Raw genomic sequence first — 16226 nt, 5'->3', positions numbered from 1 at the left:
AGAGTAACTCAATTGCTAGCCACAATAGTGGCTGGTAACCCATAGTGAATTTTCCAGAGTTAAACCTCAAATGGATTAGAACTAGAGACCTCCATCTTGAAACAACCCTTTTTTATGTATTTGTTCATAGCTATTTACAGTTGGTAAGCTTGATTGTGTTAAAATATACCTCAAAGCATAATGTTCCACTTTGTAGTGCTAATTACCATGTTGATATTTATAACTTAGATGTGTGGATATAGATGATAAAGAGGCATTATAATTTTAGCTTAACCTGGAGTATTTGATTTGGAAGTGCTTTCTTTAGGATTCATGAAACATTTCAATTGGCCCAAAGAGTTCCATCACCACAAGTCTCCTGCTTGTGCCAACATGGAATGGTCCTTGAAGGGAAAACCATTGAATGTAAGGGCCTTTTCTTATCTAAATTTCTGCAACAAGAAGTACTCTTCCAGTCATGGATGTTTCTTTATTTCTTTTGTAAGGCTCATGAAGGACATGCCTTTTTAAATTTTAGTTTAACCAATAGGAAGCATGAAGAACATGTTTTCATAATAATTATAAAAATGAAAATTAATTTTCTTCTTTCATTTTTACATGAAATACATATTGATATAATGATATTTATGAAGATTAGACGTAGTTACAATTCCAACACATGAAACAAAGGATTCCTATAGAGACTAATTCAATGTTGATCACAGTGTATCACCATTGAACCCATCTGCCAATCAAATAATCCTGCAAGCATATTGCAAAGCCACTTTTTTTTCCATGAAGAAAATGAATTCTTAACATCAATGACTATTATATATTGCCTTAAGGATGACATTTAGTGATTTAATGTTATGCTTTTATGTTCTGCTATTTGAATAAATTTGTTTTTTAGCTACGGAACACAACCTATTCTGTAGCTAATCGGCTGTTCCGCAAATACTTCCATGATTTAACCAGTTCTAGGTGTCAGAAGGAGAAACTAACTACATGGGCAGCTTGGAAATCATCATGACATGGATCGTGTCCTATTCACCTAGCCTAGGTTGACAAGGAAGTTGGTACAAGACTATGGTCAATGGATAAGTCAAACATAGAGACCGAAGGCAACATGACTCTGTTTCGTGGATAATCAACACATTTCACAGCGATGGGAAACATTATCCGAAACAAATTCCTGAACCCATAGACTCCAACAGCCATTTGTGCAACTGAATCCAATAGCCATCTTGGATTTATGTCTCCAGCATCCGAGGAAGAAAATTTCATGTGCCTGCCTTCTACATGCTTTTGGTTGTAGCTTATTTTTCTCCACAAACAGGTGCATAATTTTCTTATAAATACCTGTGTAAAGAATTTAGAAGAAGTTTGAATTTCCTCATGTATTAAGCACAGACTTACCGCTTTGTAATTTTGAAACTTATTTCCCTGTTTTTAATATGAAGCCCGTGTGTTTTATGGATATCTAAAAGAGTTTCTTGGAGATTGGTTGAGCACTCATAACTTGATCAGTTATAGAGGGCCCCTGCGCTGAATAAGGTTTTATTTCATTTTGTTTTATCTTTTATAGTTAAACTGTAAATTCATCATTTCCTCTCACAGTGTTCATAATCATTGTCATACTAACCTTGTTTATAATGCAATCCTTATCATTTTCTTACTAATGCAGAATAGCATCTTTCAATGCAGAATAGCTTCTTTTTGTTTAAATTTCTTTCAAGTTTGTATCAGTAGTTAGAAGCTGAAATTCAGTAGTGTAATGTAGTTTGTTTTATTTATTATTTCACTAGTCTTTAAGTTTTCAATTATACTGATCAGTGCCATTATTGTTCTAGCCATTTTATTACTAGTTTATCTAGTCATGGTGTTAATGAATGTTTCTGAAGAGCCCTTCTAGTTTATAACTCATCCTAAACTAAGTGGTTTTTTTCTAGCCATTTTATTACTAGTTTATCTAGTCATGGTGTTAATGAATGTTTCTGAAGAGCCCTTCTATTTTATAACTCATCTTAAACTAAGTGGTTGAATACTTCATTCATGTAATGAGTCCTTTTTGTATTTTTGCATTTATCTTCTCTTATAATAATGAAGTACATAATTCCTCAAAATGTCATCACAAGGAGGTTTTTATCCCAAAACTGAGAGGCAGAGTAACTAAGCACTTCATTTAGATTTGTTTCCATAATAAATTAGACATTAGTTGCAATTTCGTTTTCAGTTTTAGTTTTTCAATTAGTTTTGTTTCCATAATAGATTAGACATTAGTTTCAATTTCACTTCTAGTTTTGGTATTTCATTTAGTTTTGTTTCTGTAATCGTTTAGACAGTAGTTGCAATTTTACCTTTTTTTTTAGTTCATTGTTTGGAAATAATGATAAAAGTAGAAATAGAAACTCTGTTTTCATTTCTTGATTAAAACTTTGCTTTCAAATCTTACTTAAGCTCTTTTAATTCTCATTTCTTCAGGGTTTTAGCAATCTTTACAAAATTTAAATTTAAGATTTTGTTAGTTACATTGTAAATCATTAGGGATTGAAGGGCCAAAAACCCCAAAAACAACATAAAATGCAAAAACAATGAAGTAAGAAGGGTCATCTAGCACAAATAGTGAACTACACTTCATCAGTTTACGATACTCAGATTGATAATTTATGTGGAGCAATTTAGGACACTAAATTGACCAAACATTTTGGCGCCATTGCCAGGGAAGTGTAACTAGGTAGCCTTATCTCTTACATTTAAAAAAAATGACATGCATAGGGAAAGAGACTCTAAGGGTAGATTTATAGCTAGGGGCAGAAGTTCAATTCCTAACACTCCACCTACTCCACCAAGAACAAGAAAAGATACACCTCCATCCCAAACTCATACTCCCAGCCATAGGACTCCTGAAATTCCAAAGGCAAAAATCCAATCAACAGAATCTCCTACCTCATCTACCAAGGAATTCTTAGGAGAGAAAAATTTCGAAACTCCAATAGTAGGAAGAGCCTTTTTCACATCCACAGGAGAGCACATTGTAATTGAAGAATTAAGAACATCTAGTGAGGAAGAAGAAGTAGAACCTCTCTCCCATAGTCCATTAATAGAAGAACCAAAAGAGGAGGGAATAACTTTGCAAGTTGAACCCTATACTGAATTTGAGAAACTATAATGGCAGAAGAGGAACAAGATGGAGAATTCTCATTGTTTGGAGGAGGGGGTAGAGGGAGAGGTAGAGGAAATGATGGAGGAGGTAGAGGAAACGAGGAGGTAGAGGAAATAATGGAGGAGGCAGAGGAAATAGGGAAATAGATAATTCTTTTGGATTCCCTATAGTGGATGAGGAAACAAATGCCACAATGAAAAACATCTCACCTTCTGTCCTCCCTAACTTCCATGGGTTAAGAAGTGAGGATCCTGAAAAAATTTTATTTGAGTTTGAAATCTTATGCGGAACCTATGATTATCTAGAGGACTCTCAAAAACTCAAATTGTTTCCTTCAACACAAAAGAAGCTACTTTGAAATGGTTTATGGGGTTAGTTACTCAGTCCATTGGAACTTGGAATGACATGAAAAAAATATTTTTGGATAGGTACTTGTATTATTGCATGCCTACTAATCAAAAATATGAGGAGTTCAAAATTATGCAAAGAGAGGATGAAAACTTAGAAGACTTGATTGTTAGATTCAACTATAATTTTAAAAGAGAAAAAATGAATGATTTAGATGAAGAAACCTTGAAAGATCTTTTGTTAAAGGCCATTAGAGATGAGTGGATATATATCCTTAACATGATGGGGAAGGGAGATATTTCTCAACTCCCATTGAATGATATAGGAGAATTGTGTGTTCATCTCTCAAGAGGGAAATCTAAAATAGGGAAAGGGCCAAGATATCCTTCTCTTGTTAGAGTAAACAAATCTACAACAGGATCTGTAAGTAGGGCAAAAATCAGCAATATGCTTGATGAGTTTAAAACTTATATTTTAGGGAGTGTTAGTGAGCAACTAGACACCCTTAAAATTCAAAACAAGTAGAAAACAAAGGCTGATGCTTTAGCCATTTTTTGTCCAAAATGCAAAAAAAAACATGCTCTAAGGGAGTGCCCTTTAGATGCAAAAATTGTATAAACTTGTATGATTTTTTCAGAAAGTCATGAGACCAAGGGTTGTCCCTCAATTCCAGGTCTTAAGGCTGTTTTTCAAGAGGAAACAATCCCAAATTCTGCAGAACGTCTTTGTTTTCTTTCTAGAAGACCTTGGCAAGAACCAAAAAATCAGGGATTTAACAATTAAATGTATCTTCAGCCCCCACCAAACTAGAATCCTTGGCATCAACCTTGGTCTCGACCTCAATCTCAGTTTCAATCTCAACCGTGGGCACAAGGAGTACAGAATCCTTATGGGATATTTTCTCAATATTATCAATATCCTCCATCTTATCAGAATTATCCTCCCCCACATAATCAACAACAAAATCAACAACCACAACTTCAAAATCAGAACCCTCAACTTTCATTACCATTTCCACAACAACCTCCCAACAAAACCAAAATCCCCAACTCTTGTTGCCATTCCAGCAGAAACCAAATCAGCTACCTCCCAACCACTACCAAACCCTAACAATAAAAACCCTCAGAATGCTTACATGGTAGAAGGACAACAATTTACAACTTACATGATTACTCCTCTAGATCTTAATGATGTTCAACTAAGATCTGGAAGGATATTAGAAAAGGAAAGACCTTCTATAGTTATTCAAGAATAGGACACTTCTGAGGAAGATTCTCTAAAAGTCAATAAACGTTTTGAAGAAACTTCTCTCCAAAACCAAAACATCGAAAAAGAAAAAGAAAAGGAATCAGTGAACACAACTCCTATCATTGAGTAACCAACATCTACTTCTACACGTCCTTTTCCTGAGAGACTACAAATTGATAAAGGGGTAGAAAAACAGATCTTGTTGCCCAACTATGATTTCCTAGATAAATAGAAGAATGTTTGTATCAAATTCCTTTGTTACAAGCCATTAGAGAAATTCTAACTCTAGCCAAAACAATAAAGGAGTTAAGAATCAAAAGACCAGGAAAAAAGTCAAAAGAAACAAAAAGAATTCACCTGGTAGGAAAGATAGCAGACGTAATGATGGGAAAAATTGCAATACCGAAATATGTGGATCCAGGAAGTCCAATTGTCAAGACACATATAAATGGAATTGAAATTCCAAATGCATTGATTGACTTAGGGGCAGCAATAAACATCATGAGTAGACAGACTATGGAGCAGCTTAAACTTCCTAATCTTCTTTACACACTTGCTTTACTGCAACTTGCGGATAGATCAGTAATCAAACCAGATGGTGTATTAGAAGATATTTTAGTATCCTTAGATTCTTGGGAATATCCTATTGATTTCATGATCTTAACTCCCAATAATAATCTAAGAAGATACCCACTCATATTAGGAAGACCTTAGCTGGCCACAACTGATGCTTTTATTAGTTGTAGATTTGGTGACATGTATATTTCTGATGGTAATTCAACAAAGAAATTTACTCTGTATTCTCCAGCAAAAAAAATCACAAAAATAGATGACAAGGAATGAATTGATGATGAAGATGATATTCAACCTCTCTCTACTATTTCAGAAATTAGTGAATATAGTCAAATTTTGAATACATTGGAAAATTTTGAAACATCCTCAGAATATGATCATGCATAATTTCAAGAAAAATCTAATATTGAATACTTGTCATCCAGGCAGGTGTCTCTCTATTCTATGGAAGAGTTTGGTAGCTCTAGAATTGAGATTTTTCTAAGTAGGACATTGAACATAAACAAAAACTTGGAGAAATTACAACAAGAAGAGCTAACCAAAACATTACAAAAACATTATGTTGCATTTGCATGGGAATATACTGACATGAAAGGCATTGATCCTAAGACTTGTATCCATCATATCTATATTGAGGAAAATAGTAGACCTATCAGAAAACCTTAGAGAATGATGAATCCAAATCTTAGGAATATTGTAAAAGAAGAGCTTCAAAAATTACTGAATGTAAACTTCATTTACCCAATATCAGATAGCCAATGGGTTTCTCCTTTGGTAATTGTGCCTAAAAAGAATGGTAAATGGAGGGTTTGCATTGATTACCGAGAATTGAATAAAGCAACCCTTAAAGATCATTTTCCTTTGCCTTTTATAGATTAAGTGTTAGATACATTAGCAGGTAAGAAGTATTTCTCATTCTTGGATGGTTTTAGTGGTTATAATCAAATTCAAGTAGCACTTGAGGATCAGGATAAAACCACATTTACTTGTCCATGGAGAACTTTTGCCTACCGAGTACTTCCTTTTGGGTTGTGTAATGCACCTGCAACATTCCAAAGAGCAGTACTAGGAATTTTTTATGATCTAATACACGATTGTGTAGAGGTATATATGGATGATTTTATAGTCTATGGAAACACATTTGAAGAAGCTTTGGAAAATTTGAAAAAGTTCTTAAAGGATGTAAAGAAACAAACCTTTCACTAAGCCATGAAAAATGTTTTATGATGTTTAGATAAGGTATTGTTTTAGGACATCACATTTTGAGAGATGGGATTAAAGTTGGAAAATCTAAAGTTGAAGTCATCTCTAAGTTATCAATTCCAAATTCCCAAAAGGATGCTAGAAGCTTTCTAGGATTTACAAGATACTATATAATGCTTATAGAAAACTTCACTAAAATAGCATCTCCACTCTTCAAATTGCTTACAAAAGATTGTGAATTCAGTTGGAATCCTTATTGCCAACTAACATTTGAAACCTTGAAAGCAAAAATTTCTGAAGCACCTATTTTAAGAGGTCCAAATTGGAAACTTCCTTTCCATATTTCCACAGATGCTTCAAATACAGCTTTGGGAGCTATATTGGGACAAAAAGACTTGATTCCTTATGCCATTTACTATACAAGTAAGAATTTGACTCCCACTGAGTTGAATTATATTGTGATTGAAAATGAATTTTTAGTTGTTGTTCATGCAATTAACAAGTTCAAACACTATATAACAGGCTATGATACCTTTGTTCATACAGATCACTCTGCAATTAGATATTTGATGAATAAACCTATTACTAATGGCAAAGTTACAAGATGGCTGTTATTTTTGTAAGAATTCAACATTACTGTGCTAGATAGACCTAGAAAACAAAACACAGTTGCTGATTTCTTGTCCAGGATTCAGAATATCAAAGAAGATTCTCCAATTGAAGATAAGTTTCCTGATGAATATCTTTTTGTAGTAACTACTCAAACTCCTTGCTTTGTAGATGTTGCTAACTACTTGGTCATAGGGAAGTTACCTTCACATTTGTTTCCCAGAGAGAAAAGAAAAATTATTTAGGAAAGTGCAAGATATTCATGGATCACTAACGAATTGTATAAACAGGGATAGATCTTATTATCAGAACGTGTGTCAGGGAAGACGAAATTCCTGAGATTCTCAAAGCATGTCATGATGGGCCGTGTGGTGGATACTTTGTTGACAAGAGGACAGCTTATAAAATCCTTTCTTTAGGATATTATTGGCCATCCATCTTCAAAGATGCTAAAGAATATGTCAGGAGATGTGACAGTTGCCAAAGGGTAGGGAAACCTACTCCCTCAAATGAAATTCCATTACAAACTCAGGTACTTATCAAACCTTTTGAAAAGTGGTCTTTAGACTTTATTAGACCAATTAATCCTCCATATAAGCAGAAAAAGTATATATTGGTATGCACTAATTATGTCACCAAATGGGTAGAAGCCAAAGCATTACCTTTTGCTAACGAAAAATCTATAGTTAATTTTATTTTTGAGGATATCTTCACTCGTTTTTTGTCCCAAGAGAAATTGTGACAGATCAGGGATCTCAATTCACATCCAATATGTTGAAAATGCTTGTGGAGAAGTACAAGATCAAGCATAGGAAATCTACTCCATATCATCCACAAGAAAATCGTCAAGTGGAGTCTACAGATAAAGTGATTGAAGGAATCCTCACCAAGACTGTGCATCTACATAGAAGAGATTGGGTACAAAGGCTTCTTGAAGCCTTATGGGCCTATAGAACTACATGGAGGAACACAACGGGACATGCACTGTATGAACTTGTTTATGGAAACAAGTCCTGTTCCCTAGAGAGTTCCAAATCAAAACTTTCAAGATGGCAGTCTAGTTGGGGATGGAATTATCAGAAGCTCAAAAAAATAGATTTGAGCAATTAAATGAACTTGATGAAATTAGGAAAGAAGTAGTTCAAAGGACTGGTATAGTCCAAAAATAGAGGGCTAAATGTCATGATAAATACATCAAGGACAAGAGGTTTCAAGAAGGAGATTGGGCACTGTTATTTGATTCAAATTTTAAGGATTTTCAAGGAAAGTTTCAAACTCATTGGCTTGGGCCATATGAGATTGAAAAAGTATTTAGTAATGAAGTAGTGAGGATCAGAACAATAGAAGAAAGTTAAACTCCTCTTCTTGTGAATGGTCATAGATTGAAAGTATATCAAAAACCGATTTCAAAGGAGGTGTTCCTCAAGATCTTCTAGAACAATTCTTAAATGAAGTTAGTGAAGAAGAATCCTTCTTCTCCACCAACTTAGTCTTTATTTTTTCTATCCTCAATATATATATATATATATATATATATATATATATATATATATATATATATATATATATATATATATATATATATATAAGATAATAAAATAAATTGTATAACGTTGAAAACAAATCATTGAGTGACATGCTTATACAGAAAATACAAGGTGAAAATTAGAAGCTTCTGACATCCTATATTTTCCATTTCCTTTCTATAAAATGTGGTGACAAAAAGCCACAATCACTCTGCATTCTAAAAAATTCAATATCTCATCTCACTTTACTCTGTTTTTCTTTTAAAGTTTCACTCCTTTCCATTTCCATATTTCACTAATAAATTTTTCCTTTCGCAATATTTCTTTCATCTCCATTTTCATTTCTCATCTTGTCTTATTTTCAGTTACAAAACCATTTCCATTTCATTCATTCATAAGCCATATTTTACTCTCTGTTTCACATTCTGCAACTGATTTTGTTCTGCAACTAACCTGATTCTGCAGCAACAATTCATTTATCAGTTTAGGCACAAGTGTCCAGTTCATAATAAAATCATGTATTCAGGTAATTGAAGAAAAATCAACTTTGAAGACCAATGATGCCTAAAGTACCTATGGATGAAACATAAAAATATTAGCAAGAAGAAGGTAAAGGTTCCAAAGGTAAATACAAAAATTTATTTCAAAAAGAACTTTGAAAACATAAGCTTGTATAACATGTATGATCACATGTCTCCTTAATTAACCATCATGTGATTTGACCACCATGATGTCTCCACCATATATTTCGCCTTCAATGACAAATTGTCCAATAATTTCTTCATAACTGATCTCTGCTTCAAACTCCATAACATGTACTTAACCAATCCTCCAGCTACACCTGTTAACAGTCAGATTAACGACATGACCTACCTATCTATGACTCTCCAAACCCTGACTGTTTATTTATTACATGTCGACTCTTAAGTTTTTCTCTCATATTTATGTAGCCATTTCGTGTATACAGTCATTCTGTTTCCATATCCAAAATCATTCTGTTTCCATATACCTAGTCATCATGTTTCCATATCCATAATCATTTTGTTTCCATATACCCAGTCACTCCATTTCCATATACGTAGTCATTCCATTTCTTAAACAGTGAGAGTAGTTATGAAGGGTAACTGAGAATAGAGGATATGTGGCTTATTGTTAAACTGAGCCTGTAGGGGTAAAATACATGGAGGGATATCCACATATCAAGGGGATGTTATAGAAGGCCGAATGGTTGTGTTTTATTGAAACTTTTTATGGCTACCACAAGGAAATCACTAAATCCTTTGCAAGGTCATTTGATGGCATGGAAGTGGAAATAGGGGATATCAAATTTGTAGTCACAGAATCCTTCATAGTAGAAGCAACATAACTCCCAAGACTAGGAGAAATATGGTTTAAAAACAAAGAGTTTCATGATGAATCTTGGAAGGTTATTATTAAAAACCCAGATATGGATGTTACAGTATTTAGAAAAGGGATTCCAATTTCAACACTCAAAAACAAATAGAGTAGCATGTTGTTAATACTACAAAAATTCATTACATGTGAAGGAAGGAAGGTTTGGTTCTATGTATGTTTATCATATACGCTTGTTAATGAATTTTCTAGAGAATGGAACCATCAATCTTCCCTTTTTCCTTCAGAATAGTCTGAGAAGAATGGCAACAAATTTTCAAAAGAAAATTGAATCAATAGAAACAACTCTATATCACCATGGATTAGTGAAGATTCTAGTAGAATTTCATTTAAGAAGTATGGGGGATACATGGGAAGATTTCTAGGTAAGAAATTTCTTCCAGGATGCTCCAGATGCATCTAAGGGAAGTCATGTTAAGAGAAGTAGAAAGAGAAAGACTAGCATTCATATTCAAAGCTCCTCACAAAAAGATGATGTAGAGATAGCTCCTAAACCAGAGGTTATGAAGCAGACTAAACAGAAGAGAAAAATGAAAGAAAAGGTTGAAGAAATGGATAAGGACATTCCTGAACCTTCATCACCTCAAGAAGATGAACAACTACTTTCTGAAACACTGACCAAGATCAAGGAGAAAATCAAGAAAGATAAGGAGAAAGGAAAGAAGAAGAAGGACACAAAGGAAGAAACCATAAGCTTTCAAAACTTGAGGAGGAGTTCTAGACTCCGAGGTAAGGTGAAGAGGGTGAAATCAAAAGAGGCCCAGTTTATAAACTTAGAGGAAGAAACCCTAGTTCAGTCTCCTGACAGTATTCCATCTGAACATAGTCCACAAGACTCCCCTCAACAAAATTTTGAAGGCAGCCCAAGTAGAGCTTCTCCTAGCATAGATCCAGTACAACAGCAAATCTATGACTACATAGAGTCATTAAAGAAAAAGAGTACCTCAGTGGATCCAAGGACTTTAGCTAATCTAGAGCCCTGTCACCCCACAAGAAACTCTAACTAACTCTCTCAAACAAGAGATCTTTGAGCTAGAAATTATGAATAGGCACATTCAACAAGAAAATGAAACCTTGAGGGAACAGAATAAGTTGGGTAGAGCTATTCATGACAACACAATGCTACACTTGGGATTATGGTACAAAAAGAATAGGAAACTAAAAAGGAAAAATAAGAAGTTGAGCAGAACACTTATTAACCTCAAATACAGACTTCTTATGAGGAAGCCAAGGATGGAAATTAGTACAAAGAGAAGTAAGAAGAGGAAGTTGGATGTCTTGGCAGAAGTATCAGAACAAATGCAGTAGGAGGGAGAAGTTCACATTTTTTATTGCATGGGGACATGCAACATTTTTGCAATGGGGGTATGTTGAGCCTCAAAACTAATCTTTCCTTAGCAACTCTTCTCATCCATTTTCTTTGTTTTTCCATGAATAAAATGCATTCTTATCATCAATGACCAGTATATATTGCCTTAAGGATGACATTTAGTGATTTATAGGTTATGCTTTTATGTTCTGCTATTTGAATAAATTTTTTTCATTTAGCTATAGAACACAACATATTCTACAGATAATTGGTTGTTCCGCAGGTACTTCCATGATTTAACCGGTTCCAGGTGTTAGAAGGAGAAACTAACTACATGGGCAACTTGGAAATCATCATGACATAGATCGTGTCCTATTCACCTATCCCAGGTGGACAAGGAAGATGGTACAAGACTACGGTCAATGGAGAAGTCAAACGTAGAGACCGAAGGCAACATGACTCTGTTTTGTGGATAATCAACATGTTTCACAGTGATGGGTAGCGTTATCCGAAACAACTTCCTGAACCCATGGACTCCAACAGTCATCTATGCAACTGAATCCAACAACCATCATCTTAGATCTATGTCTCTAGTAGCCGAGGAAGAAAATTTCGTGTACCTATCTTTTACATGTTTTTGGTTGTACCTTATTTTTCTCCATAAACAGTTGCATAATTTTCTTATAAATGCCTGTGTAAAGAACTCAAAAGAAGTTCGAATTTCCTCATGTATTAAGCACAGACTTACCGCTTTGTAATTTTGAAACTTATTTCCCTATTTTCAATATGAAGCCCGTGTGTTTTATGGATATCTGAAAGAGTTTCTTGGAGATTGGTTGAGCACTCATAACCTGATCAGTTGCAGAGGGCCCTTGCATTGAATAAGGTTTTATTTCATTTTGTTTTGTCTTTTATAGTTAAACTGTAAATTCATCATTTCCTCTCACAGTGTTCATAATCGTTTTCATACTAACCTTGTTTATAATGCAATCCTTATCATTTTCTTACTAATGTAGAATAGCTTATTTCAGTGCAGAATGGATTCTTTTTGTTTAAATTTCTTTCAAGTTTTTATCAATAGTTAGAAGTTGAAATTTAGTTGTATAGTGTAGTTAGTTTTATTTACTGTTTCACTAGTCTTTAACTTTTCAATTAGATTGATCAGTGCCATTACTATTCTTGCCATTTTATTACTAGTTTATCGACTCATGGTGTTAATGAATTTTTCTGAAGATCCCTTCTAGTCGATAACTCATCTTAAACTAAGTGGTTGAATACTTGATTCATGCAATGAGTATTTTCTGTATTTTTTCATTTATCTTCTCTTAGAATAATGAATTACAGAATTCCTCAAAATGTCATCACAAGGAGGTTTTTCTCCCAAAATTAAGAGGCAGAGTAACTAAGCACTTCATTTAGTTTTGTTTCCATAATAGATTAGACATTAGTTGCAATTTCATTTTCAGTTTTAGTATTTCATTTAGTTTTGTTTCCACAATAGTTTAGACATTAGTTGCAATTTCACTTCTAGTTTTGGTATTTCATTTAGTTTTGTTTCTGTAATTGTTTAGACAGTAGTTGCAATTTTACCTTTTTTCTTAGTTCATGGTTTGGAAATAATGATAAAAGCTGAAATAGAAACTTTGTTTTCATTTCTTGATTAAAACTTTTCTTTCCAATCTTACTTAAGCTCTTTTAATTCTCATTTCTTTAGGTTTTTAGCAGTCTTTACAGAAGTTAGATTTAAGATTTTGTTAGTTACATTGTTAATCATTAGGGATTAAAGGACCAAAAACCCCCAAAACAACATAAAACACAAAAACAATGAAGCAAGAAGGGTCATCTAGCACAAACAATGCACTACACTTCATCAGTTTACGATACCCGGATAGATAACTTATGTGGAGAAATTTAGAACACTAAATTGACCAAACACACATTGTTTCAAAACTCACCATACTTGGTGCCATGTACTCTAGCTTTGATGAACTAAGTGCCACTATTTGTTGCTCCCTATTGAACCATGAGATCATGATTGATCCCAAGTTGAAACAACATCCAAATTAAAAATAATAATATAGTATGATATTCGCAACGCCATAATAATCACTGCCTAATGACAGATCAAAGATTGAGAAATAACTCTAGATTCATATTGTGGCATTCCTACCTCTTTTTCATATATATAGGTTTTGTGGAAAGTAATTTTAGTCCCTTATTGCACTTCTTTCTCAACCCCATTGCATCATTCCACCATTTTGTTGCTATAAAATTTATTTTTCTCTCTTAGAATCTTACACCTTGGACATAAGACTTAATCAGGAAGAATAAACAATGGAAATTTTTCTATTCTAACCAATGTTTTAAAAATTGGGGTCTAACATGGAATTGTTAGAGGGTTCACTTGGACTTGGACTCAGACCGATCTGATATCAATGATTTAGTTACTAAAATAATAAATTTTAATGAAAACTTTTATATTTTGAGGATTCCAAGCCATGATTCCAAAAAATTATTGAAATTTTGAAACAAAGCATTATGAATAGTTGAGAAAGAACATTTAAATGACATGCATAATTGAAATATAATGTTATACCACTTATATTAGGATCCTCATCATTAGGATCACCCTTCTCCTTATTTACCCTTTGCTTATACCTCAATCCTCTAGGGATGTCTGTTAACACCACCTTATTTTGGTGAAACTGTCTAATCCAACATAGTTGAAGTAAAAATATTGCAAGTGACAACCTCAATAATGCCATTAAGTTTTCCCTCTAGATCATCGCCAACATGTGTAAAAGAGAATTTTGTAAAGTTGGACAAACCTCCATACTTCACAACCTCTAATATTCATCCTTTAATTTAGTTATAATATATTCAACACCCAAATGCATTGGACAATTTATATCAATTTCTTAATCAACAATTTCACGTGTAGTCACACAATGACAGGCCAACATGCAGGGTAACATAATCACCACTCATCAACTTCAAGGTTCACAGGATGTAGCTGTTGTAGGGAAAATAATATGAAGTTCCCATTCATAAACACCATCTACAATTTCTTCCTTAAATTCTGCTATAGAAAGGGAAACTAAGACACAAGGCTCTCTCACCCACTCAACTCGACCTTTTAGTCGAATCAATTATCAAAATTATTTACCTTTTCAAGATGAACTTCATAGAAGCCATCCATTTATGCCTATAAATACAAATTATATGGCCTAAGGAGTTCTGATTCAGAACAAGAAGAATCTCAATAAAACTTTTCACGTCATTTATCGAGACCTTCTGGAAGGCCTCAGATAGTTGAATTTTCAAATCTACTTAATCCCCTCAAAACTACTTTGGAAAATCTGGAAAGGATGTTGATAGGAGCTGAGAGGTTGTTTCCAAATATTTTTTACTCATTTCGACCATCAATTGGTAGACCTGGAAATAATTTACATCCCTATATGTCATGTATGGATAGTTATATGAAATTCAACGTGGTAGGGAAGTCATTAGATTAAGTTCATGGCCAAATCGTTAGACCATCTATAATTAATTACTAACTTCCACCCTCTGCGGGAGTTTTTTCAAAACAAGAAAGTTCATTTCAACAGATGGCTTCTAATAGAATTTAATTGAGTGCGAGTCCTTGTCCTCAAACCTTAGTGATGTGTCTTCTAGTAGCAACAACCACATTACCACTTTAGACATTTGGAGCAAGTCCTTAGCTGTCTATATTACAATCTCAAGGGAAAGATGAAAGCCAATTTTTATTGTAAAAAATTCATTCAAGCATAACTACATTTGTTTCTTCCCTTTTTCATTCAAGTATTTGTGCTCATAAGTAAGAGAAAAGCAATCCCAGATCTGGGAAATATTCCCAGTCGCAAGTAAATCTCTATGCTACTTGTCCACCTATCCAACAACAGAGTGATTCTTGCAATGATGATCCTATTGAGACCCAAGCCTCTTAGCCATTCGATGCTCCTCACCATTAATATATTTCTTTTAGCAAGATGTCACCAATGAAACCCATGCATATTGATTTTGATAGACGCGCAGTGAAAAGGCTAAAGATTCCAAATGTTGGTAGTGGTGGTATTGATCCAAATCTCAAGGTAAAATTGATTGATCAAACAATGAACCCTCATTATGGGATATGACAATTCAAATTTGGGACTACACACTAGATAACACAATAATAGGTATCTTTTCCAATCGATTGCAAGGATGCTTCCTTTTTATCAAGGAATCAAAGAGAGGCATGACGAAGCCTCCAACCAAAGGATGACTTCAATTATGCATAATTGGTTACAATACCAGGGCTACAATCATAATATTATCGATCTTCACAGTCATCTTTAGGAGTGGGTGATAGAAATCATTTCAATCAACAAATTTTGAATTCCATATTAATGTAGTTTGGGCCTCAAACTAGTGATAGACTCTTAGAGTTGGAAGTTTCTACCATGTATAAGATTTTGGATGAATCTAGAAGGTTTGGAACTTTAAATCTAAACAGATTCCTTCTAAGAGAAATCTTGAGCATTTGTTCCCTAGCTCAGAATTAACACCAATAATTACCGACCACACTAGTTAGTCAAACATGAAAGACGTTGAATCTGCAGTAACTGTGTGAACCCCAATAGTTTTTTCATTGCCAATGATGGAGGGAAAAACTGCATGTCAACACCAATAATATTTATCTAAAGCAAACATTGGAGCTCCAGTTGTAGTTTTTCCTAGTAAATGTAAGAAACAAGTGTCACAATTCATTCCCTGGCATGTAGATATTACTCAAGCTTGAGGGCATCTTCCCACTACAAGGTTTTGAGCTACTGCCTAGCAAATTCACTTCTTT

The sequence above is a fragment of the Pinus tabuliformis genome, chromosome X, assembly GCF_031772625.1.
Source record: "Pinus tabuliformis cultivar Carrire ecotype Pingquan chromosome X, CPIR1, whole genome shotgun sequence".
NCBI lineage: Eukaryota > Viridiplantae > Streptophyta > Pinopsida > Pinales > Pinaceae > Pinus > Pinus tabuliformis.
This window is presented reverse-complemented; position numbering follows the sequence as displayed.